Source organism: Lepidochelys kempii, chromosome 5, assembly GCF_965140265.1.
Source record: "Lepidochelys kempii isolate rLepKem1 chromosome 5, rLepKem1.hap2, whole genome shotgun sequence".
Lineage (NCBI taxonomy): Eukaryota > Metazoa > Chordata > Testudines > Cheloniidae > Lepidochelys > Lepidochelys kempii.
The window spans coordinates 1,174,491-1,189,775 of NC_133260.1; the positions used below are offsets into that span (position 1 = coordinate 1,174,491).

Sequence of the window (15,285 nt, forward strand, 5' to 3'; positions counted from 1 at the left end):
ACCACTCCCCGCTCCCTGCTGCGTCACACCAATTCAAGACAAATTGCTTCAAGCAGGGCAGTCACAGCCGAAGGCTGGGGTTTTTCCACCTCTAAGGCAAACCAAAACAGCCAGCCAGAGAGGACTTTGGTCTTACCCCTCTGGCTAACCACAAGTCACACAAGCAATTCCCTCAGACACTCCAGTTTCCCAGGATCCCCACCAGCGCCACTTGTTGTGGGAGGAGAGGGATCGCTTGGATGACCCGATCCCTGTCCCGGAGGGAAGCTGCCTGGCGGACGCAGCGTGGGCCCTGGGGCCTGACCGGGCTGGGAAGGGTCAGACTGCTGCCGAGGACATCCTGAGACCCTTCCTACCTAGGCCCGGCGGGAGGGGTTGGGGGAAGCCCAGCGAATAGCGAGGGCACCCTGACCCCGGCACCCAGCAGGGGATCCTCCCAGCGGAGCTCCCCATCCCTGGAGCGGATGTAGCTGGAATGGGAGAGGGAGTTGAAAATGAGGGAGCTGGAGGATCATGAAAAGCAACGTCAGCATGAGCGGGAAGAGAAGGAGAAACGATGTAAGCATGAGCAGGAGGAGAAGGAGCGGGAATGTCAGGAGAAGGAGAGGCAATGTAGGCATAAGCAGGAGGAGAAGGAGAAACAAAGACAGCATGAACTGGAGCTGGCCAGGCTGAAGAGCAGTGGGACCCCGGCTGCGGTGAGTGCGGGGGGACCCAGGACGGCAAGGAACTTTGATAAGTGCTTCCTGGCCCAGCGGAAGGAGGGGGAGGACATGGATAGCTTCCTGACGGCCTTTGAGAATGCCTGTGAGCTGCACAGGGTTGACCCTGCAGACAGGCTCCAGTTTCTCACCCCCTTACTGGACCCCAAAGCCGTGGAGGTGTACAGCCGGATGACAGGGGCGGAGGCAGAGAACTATGAACTGTTCAAAAAGGCCCTGCTACACGAGTTTGGGCTGACCCCCAAGATGTACCGGAGAAGGTTCCGGAGTCAGCGTAAAACGCCTGAGGTCACCTACCTACAACTGGCCAACCGGATGCAGGGGTATGCCCGCAAGTGGACAGCTGGGGCCCGAGCTAAAGGGGACCTGCTTGACCTAATCGTACTGGAGCAACTGTATGAACAGTGCCCGTCCGACCTGAGGCTGTGGCTGGTGGACAAAAAGCTCGAGAACCCCCAGCACGCAGGGCAGCTGGCCGACGAGTTTGTGAACAGTCGGTCAGGGGGTAGCCGGGAGGAGTCCCAAAAGAACAGGCCCCCCCCGATGCAGAGAGAGAGTCACCAGGGGGCCTCCCAGCAGGGAAATAGGGAGAACCCCCCTCCCAAGGGGAACGCCTGGCGTCGGGCCCCTCCGACCCACTCGAGGGGACCAACGTGACCTGAGCTGCTATCACTGTGGCCAGAGAGGCCACGTACGGTCCCAGTGCCCAGGGCTCAGGGACAAACTGAGCAGACCCAACCTACCCAGGGTTAACTGGGTAGGGACCCAGCTGGACGAGGGGCAGACGACCCAGGCAAGGGGGGCTGCCAGCTTACCACCTGCTCAGGAGGGAAGAGTACCCCAGGCCAGCTCCGCCAGAGGGCTGGAGGCTCTGGACTCAGGGTGCTCAGTTTACAGGGTGGGCGCGGGGCTGTCCCTCCGGAGAGAGTGCCTTGTTCCCCTGGAGGTGGATGGGAGGAAGGTCAATGGATACTGGGATACGGGCGCGGAGGTGACGCTGGCCCGGCCCGAGGTGGTGGCCCCAGATCGGGTGGTGCCCAACACCTACCTGACCCTGACGGGGGTGGGCGGGACCCCATTTAAGGTGCCCGTGGCAAGGGTACACCTGAAATGGGGGGCCAAGGAGGGCCCCAAGGACGTGGGGGTGCACCACCATTTGCCCACTGAGGTTTTGATGGGGGAGACCTAGAGGACTGGCCAAGCAAGCCCCAGACCGCCCTGGTTGTGACCCGTAGCCAGAGCCGGCGAGGGGCACTGCGCCCTGACCTTGGGGAGGGTATCACACCGGAGGCGCAGGACCCTACCCTGGTGGGGAGGGAGCGCCGAGGGGCACGGCTCAGAGAGGCGGAGGCCTCAGACCTGGCCACTGAGGGGGAACCGGGCCCCATCCCTTCCCCAGCCGCTGAGTTCCAGGCCAAGTTGAGGAAAGATCCCTCCTTGCGGAAGCTCAGGGACCTGGCTGACCTCAGGGTGGGACGGACCATGAGGAGAGGCTGCCAGGAGAGGTTCCTGTGGGAGAAGGGGTTCCTGTACCGAGAATGGGCTCCCACAAGGGAAGTAGAGTCCTGTGGGATCAGGAGGCAGCTGGTGGTCCCCCAGAAGTATCGCCGCAGGCTCCTGTACCTGGCCCATGACATCCCCCTCGCAGGGCACCAGGGAATCCGGCGCACCCGGCAGAGGTTGCTACAGAACTTTTACTGGCCCGGGGTCTTTACCACGGTCCGGCAGTATTGCCGATCCTGTGACCCCTGTCAGAGGGTGGGGAAGGCCCGGGACAAGGGGAAAGCGGCTTTGAGACCTTTGCCCATCATAGAGGAGCCTTTCCAGAAGGCGGCCATGGACATCGTGGGGCCTCTCAGCAAGACGACCCGGTCGGGGAAGAAATACATTCTGGTGGTGGTAGATTTTGCCACCCACTACCCCGAGGCAGTGCCCTTAGCTTCCATTGAAGCAGACACCGTGGCCGATGCGCTCCTGACCATTTTCAGCCGAGTGGGGTTCCCCAAGGAAGTCTTGACAGACCAAGGCTCCAACTTCATGTCGGCCCTGCTCCGGTGCTTGTGGGAGAAATGTGGGGTCCGGCACGACTGGGCCTCAGCTTATCACCCCCAGTCCAACGGGCTGGTGGAGAGGTTCAATGGGACGCTAAAGATGATGCTGAAAACCTTTATGAACCAGCACCCGCAGGATTGGGACAAGTACTTACCTCACCTGCTGTTCGCGTACAGGGAGGTGCCCCAGGAGTCTACCGGATTTTCGCCTTTCGAACTGTTATATGGCAGGAGGGTGAGGGGCCCCCTGGACCTGATGAGAGACGAGTGGGAGGGGAAGGCCACTCCCGATGGAGAGTCAGTGGTGGAGTACGTCCTGATCTTCCGAGAGAGACTGGCTGAACTCATGGGCCTGGCCAGGGAGAATCTGGCCAGAGCCCAGAGGAAGCAGAAGGTCTGGTATGACCGCACGGCGCGGGCCCGTGCCTACGCCACCGGGTATCAGGTGATGGTTCTCATCCCAGTGAGAAAGAACAAACTACAGGCAGCCTGGGAGGGCCCTTTCAAGGTCGTCAAGCAGCTCAATGAGGTAAACTCTGTGGTGGAGCTGTCGAACCGGGCGCACCACCGCCGGGTGTACCATGTGAATATGATGAAGCCATATTATGCCAGGGGGAATGTGGTGTTGGCCGTGTGTGGACAGTGGGAAGAGCAGGGAGATGACCCTTTAGTAGATCTATTCCCTGGGACCAGAGCTGGTTCCCCCCTGGAAACAATTCCCCTCTCGGATCAGCTAACCCCTGCCCAGCAAGCTGAGGTCAGGGAGGTGCTGCATCCGTACCGACAGCTGTTTTCCAACCAGTCTGGACGCACTAATCTGACTGTCCACCGGGTGCAGACAGGGTCGCACCCGCCGATAAGATGCTCCCCCTTCCGAGTCACAGGGAAAACTGCTCAGGACCTGGAAAGAGAGGTCCGGGACATGCTGGCTTTGGGGGTGATCCAGCCATCCGCCAGCCCTTGGGCCTCGCCGGTGGTGCTGGTCCCCAAAAAGGACGGGTCGATCCCGTTCTGTGTGGACTATCGGAAGCTCAATGCCATCACTGTATCTGATGCCTACCCCATGCCCAGGCCGGACGAACTCATAGTCAAGCTGGGAGGAGCTCGCTCCTTACCACCATGGACCTTACAAAGGGCTACTGGCAAGTGCCGCTGGATGCATATGCCCGGCTGAAATCGGCCTTTATCACCCCTCTGGGGCTCTATGAGTTCCTGACCCTGCCTTTCGGCCTCAAGGGAGCGCCGGCCACCTTCCAGCGCCTAGTGGACCAGCTCCTGAGGGGGATGGAGAGTTTTGCCGTGGTGTATATTGATGACATCTGTGTCTTTAGCCAGACCTGGGAGGACCATGTGTCCCAGGTTAGACAAGTGCTGGACCGACTCCAGGGGGCTGGGCTGACTGTAAAAGTGGAAAAGTGCAAGGTGGGGATGGCTGAAGTATCTTACCTGGGCCATTGGGTGGGGAGCGGCCGCCTAAAGCCAGAGCCAGCCAAGGTGGAGGTGATCAGAGACTGGCCCGCTCCCCACACCAAAAAGCAGGTCCAAGCCTTTATTGGGATGGCAGGATACTACCGAAGATTTGTGCCCCACTTTAGCACCATAGCCACCCCCATCACTGAGCTATGCAAGAAGGGAAAGCCAGACAAGGTGGTCTGGACCGAGCAGTGCCAGGAGGCTTTCCGGGCGCTGAAGGAGGCTCTGGTCAGTGGCCCAGTTCTGGCAAACCCAGACTTTGACAAGCCCTTTGTGGTGTTCATCGACGCCTCCGACATGGGACTGGGGGCGGTGTTAATGCAGGAGGATGAAAAGGGGGAGAGACACCCCATCGTGTACCTGAGCAAGAAGTTCCTACCCCGGGAGCAACACTACGCGGCCATCGAGAAGGAGTGCCCGGCCATGGTGTGGGCCCTCAAGAAACTAGAGCCCTATCTCTTCGGGCGACACTTCACCGTGTACACCGACCACTCTCCCCTGACCTGGCTGCACCAGATGAAAGGAGCCAACGCCAAACTCCTGAGGTGGAGCCTGCTCCTGCAGGATTACGACATGGACATGAAAAAAGAAAAGGAGTACTTGTGGCACCTTAGAGACTAACCAATTTATTTGAGCATGAGCTTTCGTGAGCTACAGCTCACTTCCACGGATGCATACCGTGGAAACTGCAGAAGACATTATATACACAGAGACCATGAAACAATACCTCCTCCCAACCCACTCTCCTGCTGGTAATAGCTTATCTAAAGTGATCATCAGGTGGGCCATTTCCAGCACAAATCTAGGTTTTCTCACCCTCCACCCCCCCACACAAATTCACTCTCCTGCTGGTGATAGCCCATCCAAAGTGACAACTCTTTACACAATGTGCATGATAATCAAGTTGGGCTATTTCCTGCACAAATCCAGGTTCTCTCACCCCCTCACCCCCCTCCCAAAAACCACACACACAAACTCACTCTCCTGCTGGTAATAGCTCATCCAAACTGACCACTCTCCAAGTTTAAATCCAAGTTAAACCAGAACATCTGGTTGGGGGGGGGTAGGAAAAAACAAGGGGAAATAGGCTACCTTGCATAATGACTTAGCCACTCCCAGTCTCTATTTAAGCCTAAATTAATAGTATCCAATTTGCAAATGAATTCCAATTCAGCAGTTTCTCGCTGGAGTCTGGATTTGAAGTTTTTTTGTTTTAAGATAGCGACCTTCATGTCTGTGATTGCGTGACCAGAGAGATTGAAGTGTTCTCCGACTGGTTTATGAATGTTATAATTCTTGACATCTGATTTGTGTCCATTTATTCTTTTACGTAGAGACTGTCCAGTTTGACCAATGTACATGGCAGAGGGGCATTGCTGGCACATGATGGCATAGATCACATTGGTGGATGTGCAGGTGAACGAGCCTCTGATAGTGTGGCTGATGTTATTAGGCCCTGTGATGGTGTCCCCTGAATAGATATGTGGGCACAATTGGCAACGGGCTTTGTTGCAAGGATAGGTTCCTGGGTTAGTGGTTCTGTTGTGTGGTATGTGGTTGTTGGTGAGTATTTGCTTCAGGTTGCGGGGCTGTCTGTAGGCAAGGACTGGCCTGTCTCCCAAGATTTCTGAGAGTGTTGGGTCGTCCTTCAGGATAGGTTGTAGATCCTTGATAATGCGTTGGAGGGGTTTTAGTTGGGGGCTGAAGGTGACGGCTAGTGGCGTTCTGTTATTTTCTTTGTTAGGCCTGTCCTGTAGTAGGTGACTTCTGGGAACTCTTCTGGCTCTATCAATCTGTTTCTTTACTTCCGCAGGTGGGTATTGTAGTTGTAAGAAAGCTTGACAGAGATCTTGTAGGTGTTTGTCTCTGTCTGAGGGGTTGGAGCAAATGCGGTTGTATCGCAGAGCTTGGCTGTAGACGATGGATCGTGTGGTGTGGTCAGGGTGAAAGCTGGAGGCATGCAGGTAGGAATAGCGGTCAGTAGGTTTCCGGTATAGGGTGGTGTTTATGTGACCATTGTTTATTAGCACTGTAGTGTCCAGGAAGTGGATCTCTTGTGTGGACTGGACCAGGCTGAGGTTGATGGTGGGATGGAAGTTGTTGAAATCATGGTGGAATTCCTCAAGGGCTTCTTTTCCATGGGTCCAGATGATGAAGATGTCATCAATATAGCGCAAGTAGAGTAGGGGCTTTAGGGGACGAGAGCTGAGGAAGCGTTGTTCTAAATCAGCCATAAAAATGTTGACATACTGTGGGGCCATGCGGGTACCCATAGCAGTGCCGCTGATCTGAAGGTATACATTGTCCCCAAATGTGAAGTAGTTATGGGTAAGGACAAAGTCACAAAGTTCAGCCACCAGGTTAGCCGTGACATTATCGGGGATAGTGTTCCTGAGGGCTTGTAGTCCATCTTTGTGTGGAATGTTGGTGTAGAGGGCTTCTGCATCCATAGTGGCCATTACCCTCTGATCCCACTGAGAGTTACCAAAAGCAACTACAGCATTTGCTCAAGAAACTTCCTGAAAAAGCACAAGATCAAATCCGCACAGACACACCCCTGGAACTCTGACCTGGGATATTCTATCTACTACCCAAGATCCATAAACCTGGAAATCCTGGGCGCCCCATCATCTCAGGCATTGGCACCCTGACAGCAGGATTGTCTGGCTATGTAGACTCCCTCCTCAGGCCCTATGCTACCAGCACTCCCAGCTACCTTCGAGACACCACTGATTTCCTGAGGAAACAACAAGCCATTGGTGATCTTCCTGATAACACCGTCCTGGCCACTATGGATGTAGAAGCCCTCTACACCAACATTCCACACAAAGGTGGACTACAAGCCATCAAGAACCTGAAGCAAATACTCACCAACAACCACATACCACACAACAGAACCACTAACCCAGGAACTTATCCTTGCAACAAAGCCCGTTGCCAACTGTGCCCACATATCTATTCAGGGGACACCATCACAGGGCCTAATAACATCAGCCACACTATCAGAGGCTCGTTCACCTGCACATCCACCAATGTGATCTATGCCATCATGTGCCAGCAATGCCCCTCTGGGCAAACTGGACAGTCTCTACGTAAAAGAATAAATGGACACAAATCAGATGTCAAGAATTATAACATTCATAAACCAGTCGGAGAACACTTCAATCTCTCTGGTCACGCAATCACAGACATGAAGGTCGCTATCTTAAAACAAAAAAACTTCAAATCCAGACTCCAGCGAGAAACTGCTGAATTGGAATTCATTTGCAAATTGGATACTATTAATTTAGGCTTAAATAGAGACTGGGAGTGGCTAAGTCATTATGCAAGGTAGCCTATTTCCCCTTGTTTTTTCCTACCCCCCCCCCCCCCAACCAGATGTTCTGGTTTAACTTGGATTTAAACTTGGAGAGTGGTCAGTTTGGATGAGCTATTGCCAGCAGGAGAGTGAGTTTGTGTGTGTATGGGGGTGGGGTGTGTGTGAGAAAACCTGGATTTGTGCTGGAAATGGCCCACCTTGATTATCATGCACATTGCAGGGAGAGTGGTCACTTTGGATGAGCTATTACCAGCAGGAGAGTGAGTCTGTGTGTGTGGTTTTTGGGAGGGGGGTGAGGGGGTGAGAGAACCTGGATTTGTGCAGGAAATGGCCCAACTTGATTATCATGCACATTGTGAAGAGAGTTGTCACTTTGGATGGGCTATCACCAGCAGGAGAGTGAGTTTGTGTGTGTGTGTGGGGGGGGGGGGGGGGGCGGAGGGTGAGAAAACCTGGATTTGTGCTGGAAATGGCCCAACCTGATGATCACTTTAGATAAGTTATTAGCAGCAGGAGAGTGGGGTGGGAGGAGGTATTGTTTCATGGTCTCTGTGTATATAATGTCTTCTGCAGTTTCCACGGTATGCATCCGATGAAGTGAGCTGTAGCTCACGAAAGCTTATGCTCTAATAAATGGGTTAGTCTCTAAGGTGCCACAAGTCCTCCTGTTCTTTTTGCGGATACAGACTAACACGGCTGCTACTCTGAAACCTGACATGGACGTGGTCCACGTGAAGGGAAGTGCCAACCTGATAGCGGATGCGCTGTCCCGGAGAGGGGGTCCCGAACTTCCCCAGGTCACTGGTCAGCGTGACCCCGCTCAGTTCAGTCTCGAAGGGGGGAGAGATGGGACGATGTGACTCAGCAGGGAGGGGGGAGTGTTGACCTGGGAATGTGCCCTGGGGATGGGAGACCTGAGAGCCTGTCACCTGAGCCAGGAGGGGGAGGGGGAGGTGACACCTCTGCCCAGGAATGTGAACAGAGGCTGCAGCAGGGAACCTGCTGTGGGGGGGTTTAGTTTCAGTTTGGGGTTGGGTGGAGGAACACAGGGAACCCCAGGGCTGGGGTCTAAGCTCCCTGCCCCCCAGAAGGACTTGACTGAGGGGTCCTGGTTGTACCCACAAGCTCTGGTTTGGGACTGTGTTCCTGTTGTCCAATAAACCTTCCGCTTTACTGGCTGACTGAGAGTCTCAGTGAAGTCCAGGAAGAGGGGTGTGTCACGGAGTGTGGGGGAGTCCAGGCCCTGCACCCCTCTTCCTGGGATCCACTGAGACTCTCAGCCAGCCAGTAAAACAGAAGGTTTATTGGACAACAGGAACACAGTCCAAAACAGAGCTTGTGGGTACAACCAGGACCCCTCAATCACGTCCTTCTGGGGGAGCAGGGAGCTTAGACCCCAGCCCTGGGGTTCCCTGTGTTCCTCCACCCAGCCCCAAACTGAAACTAAACCCACCCAGCAGGTTCCCTGCTGCAGCCTCTGTCCACATTCCCGGGCAGAGGTGTCACCTCCCCCTCCCCCTCCTGGCTCAGGGGACAGGCTCTCAGGTCTCCCATCTCCAGGGCCCATTCCCAGGTCAACACTCCCCCCTCCCTGCTGAGTCACATCGTCACATCTCTCCCCCCTTCGAGACTGAACTGAGCGGGGTCACGCTGACCAGTGACCTGGGGAAGTTCGGGGCCCCCTCTCCGGGACAGCGCATCCGCTATCAGGTTGGCACTTCCCTTCACGTGGACCACGTCCATGTCGTAATCCTGCAGGAGCAGGCTCCATCTCAGGAGTTTGGCGTTGGCTCCTTTCATCTGGTGCAGCCAGGTCAGGGGAGAGTGGTCGGTGTAGACGGTGAAGTGCCGCCCGAAGAGATAGGGCTCTAGTTTCTTGAGGGCCCACACCATGGCCAGGCACTCCTTCTCGATGGCCGCGTAGTGTTGCTCCCGGGGTAGCAACTTCTTGCTCAGGTACACGATGGGGTGTCTCTCCCCCTTTTCATCCTCCTACATTAACACCGCCCCCAGTCCCGTGTCTGAGGCGTCGGTGAACACCACAAAGGGCTTGTCAAAGTCTGGGTTTGCCAGAACTGGGCCACTGACCAGAGCCTTCTTCAGCGCCCGGAAAGCCACCTGGCACTGCTCGGTCCAGACCACCTTGTCTGGCTTCCCCTTCTTGCATAGCTCCGTGATGGGGGTGGCGATGGCGCTAAAGTGGGGCACAAATCTTCGGTAGTATCCTGCCATCCCAATAAAGGCTTGGACCTGCTTTTTGGTGTGGGGAGCGGGCCAGTCTCTGATCACCTCCACCTTGGCTGGTTCCGGCTTTAGGCGGCCGCTCCCCACCCGATGGCCCAGGCAAGATACTTCAGCCATCCCCACCTTGCACTTCTCCGCTTTTACAGTCAGCCCAGCCCCCTGGAGTCAGTCCAGCACTTGTCTAACCTGGGACACGTGGTCCTCCCAGGTCTGGCTAAAGACACAGATGTCATCAATATACGCCACGGCAAAACTCTCCACCCCCCTCAGGAGCTGGTCCACTAGGCGCTGGAAGGTGGCCGGCGCTCCCTTGAGGCCGAAAGGCAGGGTCAGGAGCTCATAGAGCCCCAGAGGGGTGATAAAGGCCGATTTCAGTCGGGCATCTGCATCCAGCGGCACTTGCCAGTAGCCCTTTGTAAGGTCCATGGTGGTGAGGTACCGAGCTCCTCCCAGCTTGTCTAGGAGCTCGTCCGGCCTGGGCATGGGGTAGGCATCAGATACAGTGATGGCATTGAGCTTCCGATAGTCCACACAGAACCGGACCGACCCGTCCTTTTTGGGGACCAGAACCACCGGCGAGGCCCAAGGGCTGGCAGATGGCTGGATCACCCCCAAAGCCAGCATGTCCCGGACCTCTCTTTCCAGGTCCTGAGCAGTTTTCCCTGTGACTCGGAAGGGGGAGCATCTTATCGGCGGGTGCGACCCTGTCTGCACCCGGTGGACAGTCAGATTAGTGCGTCCAGGCTGGTTGGAAAACAGCTGTCCGTACGGATGCAGCACCTCCCTGACCTCAGCTTGCTGGGCAGGGGTTAGCTGATCCGAGAGGGGAATTGTTTCCAGGGGGAAACCAGCTCTGGTCCCAGGGAATAGATCTACTAAAGGGTCATCTCCCTGCTCCTCCCACTGTCCACACACGGCCAGCACCACATTCCCCCTGGCATAATATGGCTTCATCATATTCACATGGTACACCCGGCGGTGGTGCGCCCGGTTTGACAGCTCCACCACATAGTTTACCTCATTGAGCTGCTTGACGACCTTGAAAGGGCCCTCCCAGGCGGCCTGTAGTTTGTTCTTTCTCACGGGGATGAGAACCATCACCGGATACCCGGTGGCGTAGGCACGGGCCCGGGCTGTGCGGTCATACCAGACCTTCTGCTTCCTCTGGGCTCTGGCCAGATTCTCCCTGGCCAGGCCCATGAGTTCAGCCAGTCTCTCTCGGAAGATCAGGACATACTCCACCACTGACTCTCCATCGGGAGTGGCCTTCCCCTCCCACTCGTCTCTCATCAGGTCCAGGGGGCCCCTCACCCTCCTGCCATATAACAGTTCGAAAGGCGAAAATCCGGTAGACTCCTGGGGCACCTCCCTGTACGCGAACAGCAGGTGAGGTAAGTACTTGTCCCAATCCTGCGGGTGCTGGTTCATAAAGGTTTTCAGCATCATCTTTAGCGTCCCGTTAAACCTCTCCACCAGCCCGTTGGACTGGGGGTGATAAGCTGAGGCCCAGTCGTGCCGGACCCCACATTTCCCCACAAGCACCGGAGCAGGGCCGACATGAAGGTGGAGCCTTGGTCTGTCAAGACTTCCTTGGGGAACCCCACTCGGCTGAAAATGGTCAGGAGCGCATCGGCCACGGTGTCTGCTTCAATGGAAGCTAAGGGCACTGCCTCGGGGTAGCGGGTGGCAAAATCTACCACCACCAGAATGTATTTCTCCCCCGACCGGGTCGTCCTGCTGAGAGGCCCCACGATGTCCATGGCCACCTTCTGGAAAGGCTCCTCTATGATGGGCAAAGGTCTCAAAGCCGCTTTCCCCTTGTCCCGGGCCTTCCCCACCCTCTGACAGGGGTCACAGGATCGGCAATACTGCCGGACCGTGGTAAAGACCCCGGGCCAGTAAAAGTTCTGTAGCAACCTCTGCCGGGTGCGCCGGATTCCCTGGTGCCCTGCGAGGGGGATGTCATGGGCCAGGTACAGGAGCCTGCGGCGATACTTCTGGGGGACCCCCAGCTGCCTCCTGATCCCACAGGACTCTACTTCCCTTGTGGGAGCCCATTCTCGGTACAGGAACCCCTTCTCCCACAGGAACCTCTCCTGGCAGCCTCTCCTCATGGTCCGTACCACACTGAGGTCGGCCAGGTCCCTGAGCTTCCGCAAGGAGGGATCTTTCCTCAACTCGGCCTGGAACTCAGCGGCTGGGGAAGGGATGGGGCCCGGTTCCCTCTCGCTGGCCAGGTCTGAGGCCTCCGCCTCTCTGAGCCGTGCCCCTCGGCCCTCCCTCCCCACCAGGGTAGGGTCCTGCGCCTCCGGTGTGATACCCTCCCCGAGGTCAGGGCGCAGTGCCCCTCGCCGGCTCTGGCTACGCGTCACAACCAGGGCGGCCTGGGGCTTGCTTGGCCAGTCCTCTAGGTCTCCCCGCATCAAAACTTCAGTGGGCAAATGGTGGTGTACCCCCACATCCTTGGGGCCCTCCTTGGCCCCCCATTTCAGGTGTACCCTTGCCACGGGCACCTTAAATGGGGTCCCGCCCACCCCCGTCAGGGTCAGGTAGGTGTTGGGCACCACCCGATCTGAGGCCACCACCTCGGGCCGGGCCAGCGTCACCTCCGTGCCCGTATCCCAGTATCCATTGACCTTCCTCCCATCCACCTCCAGGGGAACAAGGCACTCTCTCCGGAGAGACAGCCCCGCGCCCACCCTGTAAACCGAGCACCCTGAGTCCAGAGCCTCCAGCCCTCTGGTGGAGCTGGCCTGGGGTACTCTTCCCTCCGGGGCCGGTGGTAAACTGGTAGGCCCCCTTTCCTGGGTCGTCTGCCCCTTGTCCAGCTGGGTCCCTACCCAGTTAACCCTGGGTAGGTTGGGTCTGCTCAGTTTGTCCCTGAGCCCTGGGCACTGGGACCGTACGTGGCCTCTCTGGCCACAGTGATAGCAGCTCAGGTCACGTTGGTCCCCTCGAGCGGGTCGGAGGGGCCCGACGCCAGGCGTTCCCCGTGGGAGGGGGTTCTCCCTATTTCCCCGCTGGGAGGCCCCCTGGTGACTCTCTCTCTGCATCGGGGGGGGCCTGTTCTTTTGGGACTCCTCCCGGCTACCCCCCGACCGACTGTTCACAAACTCGTCGGCCAGCTGCCCTGCGTGCTGGGGGTTCTCGAGCTTTTTGTCCACCAGCCACAGCCTCAGGTCGGAAGGGCACTGTTCATACAGTTGCTCCAGTACGATTAGGTCCAGCAGGTCCTCTTTAGCTTGGGCCCCAGCTTTCCACTTGCGGGCATACCCCTGCATCCGGTTGGCCAGTTGTAGGTAGGTGACCTCAGGCGTTTTACGCTGACTCCGGAACCTTCTCCGGTACATCTCGGGGGTCAGCCCAAACTCACGGAGCAGGGCCTGCTTGAACAGTTCATAGTCCCCTGCCTCCGCCCCTGTCATCCGGCTGTACACCTCCACGGCTTTGGGGTCGAGTAAGGGGGTGAGAAACTGGAGCCTGTCTGCAGGGTCAACCCTGTGCAGCTCGCAGGCATTCTCAAAGGCCGTCAGGAAGCTATCTATGTCCTCCTCCTCCTTCCTCTGGGCCAGGAAGCACTTATCAAAGTTCCTTGCAGTCTTGGGTCCCCCCGTACTCACCGCAGCCGGGGTCCCACTGCTCCTCAGCCTGGCCAGCTCCAGTTCATGCTGTCTTTGTTTCTCCTTCTCCTGACGCTCCCTCTCCTTCTCCTCCTGCTCATGTTGACGTTGTTTCTCCTCATGTTGACGTTGTTTTTCATGATCCTCCAGCTCCCTCATTTTCATCTCCCTCTCCCATTCCAGCCGCCTCCGCTCCAGGGATGGGGAGCTCCGCCGGGAGGATCCCCTGCTGGGTGCCGGGGTCAGGGTGCCCTCGGTATTCGCTGGGCTTCCCCCAACCCCTCCCCCAGGCATAGGTAGGAAGGGTCTCGGGATGTCCTCAGCAGCAGTCTGACCCCTCCCAGCCCGGTCAGGCCCCAGGGCCCACGCTGCGTCTGCCGGGCGGCTTCCCTCAGGGACAGGGATCGGGTCATCCAAGCGATCCCTCTCCTCCAACTGGGCAATCAGCTGTTCCTTGGTGGACCTCCCGATGCGCAGCCCCCTCTGCCTGCACAGCTCCACCAGGTCGCTCTTCAGGCGTTTAGCGTACATCTCCCTGCTGGCCCCTCGCAGGCCGGGCAGCTTCCCACGGTTTCCAGGAAAAGCCCCTCGTGTGCCAGTCCTTCTTGAGGTCACCGACTCTTTGCCAGGGTCGAGCTGCAGATTCCTCCGCCCCTGGGACCGCTCGCTGCAATCCCCCGGGGGACCCTGTTACTGCAAAAGTCTTTCTCTCTGGTCACACATTCCCAGGGGTTAACTGCCCCCCGAAACCGTCTCTCTCTGAATCTTCAGCACGCCTGGTCCCCGTCAATTCCCCTTCGTTTTACTGCTCCCCAGTCACTTACTGCAGGAAGCGCCGTTCACGGGGTGCAGTAGATCCCACCCCTGCCACCAGTTGTCACAGAGTGTGGGGGAGTCCAGGCCCTGCACCCCTCTTCCTGGGATCCACTGAGACTCTCAGCCAGCCAGTAAAACAGAAGGTTTATTGGACAACAGGAATACAGTCCACAACAGAGCTTGTGGGTACAACCAGGACCCCTCAATCACGTCCTTCTGGGGGAGCAGGGAGCTTAGACCCCAGCCCTGGGGTTCCCTGTGTTCCTCCACCCAGCCCCAAACTGAAACTAAACCCACCCAGCAGGTTCCCTGCTGCAGCCTCTGTTCACATTCCTGGGCAGAGGTGTCACCTCCCCCTCCCCCTCCCGGCTCAGGTGACAGGCTCTCAGGTCTCCCATCCCCAGGGCACATTCCCAGGTCAACACTCCCCCCTCCCTGCTGAGTCACATCGTCACAGTGTGCAGGGCCCGGACTCCCCCACACTCTGTGACAGGTGTCCCCCAGAAGCACAGCACAAGTTTGAACTACAGACAGTGTAGAGCTAATACTTATATCTTTAAATGCAAAAAAGATACATGCGTATAGACAGCATCATCCTAACCAGCAAAGCATAACCGTGTCTGAGACACCTCATTTGACCCCCTTTATACAAGATTTGGTGCCACTGCAGAACCTTGGTTGCAACAATGATCTATACGGTCCCAGTTCATATTAATAACGTCACACAGGGCTGGAGAAATCCTTTCCTTCCAGGAAAGACCAGAGCTCTGCGTGTAGGTCCCTGGGTCCATGTCTCCGTCTGTCTGTCAGTGCCGGAGCCAGGCGGCGTCAGCGCGGGGTCAGGGCCCTGCCGGCTGGTGGTGGGCGACTCGTTGGCTCGGCACCTCCAGCCGGTGCTGGGTGCTGGCGTGACGCCCGAGGCCTGGCCCTGGCTATGAGTGTGGGGCCTGGAGCCGCACCGGCGCCCGCCACGCGGCAGGTTGTGGGGGCGGGCGAGTGGCAGGCTCTGTCGCGGGTACGGCTCCTGTCCCCTCCCCGCG

General features: G+C 57.4%; 1 protein-coding gene across 2 annotated transcripts in view; it reads left to right on the top strand.

Annotated features, from left to right (window-relative positions):
* The window catches only part of TMEM8B (transmembrane protein 8B), a 57,378-nt gene that overhangs the window by 29,631 nt on the left and 12,462 nt on the right, over nt 1-15,285 (top strand). The gene's annotated exons all lie outside the window — the stretch shown is intronic.